The sequence below is a fragment of the Triticum aestivum genome, chromosome 2A (genome assembly GCF_018294505.1).
Source record: "Triticum aestivum cultivar Chinese Spring chromosome 2A, IWGSC CS RefSeq v2.1, whole genome shotgun sequence".
In the NCBI taxonomy this organism is placed as follows: domain Eukaryota; kingdom Viridiplantae; phylum Streptophyta; class Magnoliopsida; order Poales; family Poaceae; genus Triticum; species Triticum aestivum.
This window is the reverse complement of record NC_057797.1, coordinates 27,020,075-27,022,864: the sequence shown is the minus strand read 5'-3', so window position 1 is coordinate 27,022,864 and position 2,790 is coordinate 27,020,075. Positions and strand designations below refer to the sequence as shown.

Sequence of the window (2,790 nt, the reverse complement as noted above, 5' to 3'; positions counted from 1 at the left end):
AAGTAGGAAAACAAAAAAGGAAAAAGGAGAACATTAAAGTTGAGGATGAGAGCAATCTAACTAGTTAGTCGAAAGCATGCACTAATTTCGAAGACCGTCAGAAGGTGGTTGTACGAGCATGGTTAATAATAGAGCCAGCTGCCGGCTATAACATGTTGCCATGCCATTCACGGCCAATGTAATAGCTAACACGTATAATAATTGGCTATAAGAAAGTACTACTTTATCAACATATGGCCCACCTTCCACTCTCACAAATGTTCTTGGAGCTCAGCCCGCTTTGCTTTCCTTCTCTCTCCTATTCTCTCTCTTCCAAGTAAGCAATAATACAGTATTTAAATCCTTACTGCCAGCTTACGTCCCCTTATTATACATGCTATACACACTTCAGAAGCAAAGGTATTAAATTGATACTGTACCACCCAGCATCTACTGACCTGTCATTTCACGCTTTAACTCCGCGAGCTCTCTGCTAGTAGTAGTACACACAAAAGAAAGCACTCAGTCCTTGGTAGACCGTCTCCTCCGCCCTCCCTCACGGCGGGTGGTGCGCAATGTCAAGACCAACCAAATCCGAGCTCGACCGCTTCTTCTCGCGTAAACCTGACCTCCCCGGGAGATATGGGACCGCATCCGAGCTCTCAAGAATGTTCCCCTCTGGATTTGAATCCGAAGTGGAAGATGAAGTTGAAGCTGAACCTTGGCCTATCGCCGAAGCTGTGGAAACCGGCCTGCACTCGCAAGGTCTGTCCTGACAAGAAGTAGGCTTACTTGCTGTTGGTTCTCAGTTGTTCATAGCTCCAACTGATTATAGCAGCCGCAACGACTTTAGAAATGCGTCAGTTACATTTTCTGCGTAGTAGCTGTTGTATGTTAGAAAGAATCACATGATGATTAATCAGATTGCTTGCTTAAAGTGCTATTCCTTGCTTTGCATCACGCAACATGTTTGGCTTCAGGAAGCTACTGTCACCAACTTACCGTTACTTGTCTTGCTACACCTGCAGAGTCCTCTGCTGCAGAATCCTCAAACCAAGAGTGGGGGAAGAATTTTCGGAGAAAGAGTATTCAAGGAGTGGGTGTTGCGGCTGGTCATGATCTGCTGTCCTCAGGACACGCTGGTAGCAGCGTCGGAGACAATATCCCAGGTGTTGCGGCTTATCTTAACCCTCCGGGCTCAGGAGATCCTTGTGGTAGAATCTCAGAGCATGCTTGTCCAGGTGACCTACACTACTCGGTAAAAGATTATGGGTGGAGTGCAGAAGCGAGCCAATGGCAACGGCCTAGGAGGATCCGCCGCCGCCGATGAAACCCAGACGGGCTTCTTAAACGGGCCTCAAATATTCTGACTCCTACTTAACTATGTAGACCCCAAACATGAAAAACTAATGCTCACATCCCTACTCTTTCAATATTTGATGATCTTGGTAAACATACTAAGTTGCTCAACATTTATTTATATTTTTTTGCGGGGATCATATACACACCGATTCTCCTAAGGGTTCCAATTTCCTAATTCAAAATTCATTCAACTATTTTGTTTCCATATTTCCACTGATATCTTTGGCAGTCAACTGATGAATCCAGCCTGGCTTAGTTGTGCATATGCGCAGAAAGGATGTACTAGATATTTTCACAAACAGAAAAGAGAGGGTGTACTAGATATGCTTTCTATATAGCATCTCCAACAGCCGCGCAACGCGCCGCGCGCTAAAAACTCATTTGCCGCGCGCCCTTTGCCTGGTTTGGCACGGCCGGCAGTGCTGGCTCCAGCAGCCGCCCTAAAATTGAGTGCGCACGTGTAGCTCCAGCGGCCGCGCTAAAATGTAGCGCGCGCTAAACATTGCGTACATCTTTTTATATAAAAACTATAAATAAAATTCATACATAAGAACGATACATAGATATTTTACATAGTTCCATAGCATAGATATATTAAAAAACTACGGTGCAACGACATAATAAAAAAAATACTAGATAGTGCAAGTACATAGTGCAACTACAGCCTACTCCCAGTCGTTATCATCATCATCATCATCATCATCGTCATCCTCGCTGGTCTGGTCTGAGGTATCGAGTCACATGTCCTCCCAATGGTCGTCATCAGACGAAAAGATCGTCTGCCCACCATTTTCAGCGATTTCGCACTGCGATAACACCAGGGCCTTCCGCTGACATCTATCCAACCACTCGCGGGGCGCTTTGCCGTCTGCTCCTCGCGGCGCCTTGCCCAGAAGGCTTCCTCATTGGCGACGTCCTTCGGGTGGCGCCGGCGCCACTTCGCCATGGCCCGCTCGTCCTCCTCTGTGACGAAGAGGCGGCGCTGCCGCCGAGCATGCTCCGCACGTTCCTGGTCCGTGATAAGACGAGGCGGAGGGGCGATGTCCTGCGCCTGCTGGCGCGTGTGGACATCCTGGAAGTTCATCTGCTGGCGTGGCCTGTCCAGGCGCCACGCCGCCGCGTCGTAGGCGCGTGCGGCCTCGTACAATGTCTAGAACGTACCGAGGCCAAGCCGGACGTCGCTGGACCGAATCTCGGCAGAGTACCAGCCGTTGGGGCGCTGGTGGACGCCGCGGTAGCCCGACGCTCCTCGGCGGCGCGGCGGCATGGTGGCGCGGCGGTGGTGGGGCGCTGGAGCGGCGAGGAGAGGAAGCGGTGGAGGCGCTGGAGCGGCGAAGAGGCTACGAGGCGCGCGTGGCACTGTGGATAGGCGCTTGACGAGCGCCGCAATTTATAGGCGCACCAGAAGTGGCGCGTCAAAAGTAGCGCGTGAGCTGCCACCCTTTCCCG

At 50.4% G+C, this 2,790-nt stretch overlaps 1 pseudogene; it reads right to left on the bottom strand.

Moving 5' to 3' along the window:
* LOC123191402 (uncharacterized) overlaps positions 1-2,425 on the bottom strand; it is a 16,001-nt pseudogene extending 13,576 nt beyond the window's left edge.
* Positions 2,426-2,790: the final 365 nt, after the last annotated feature.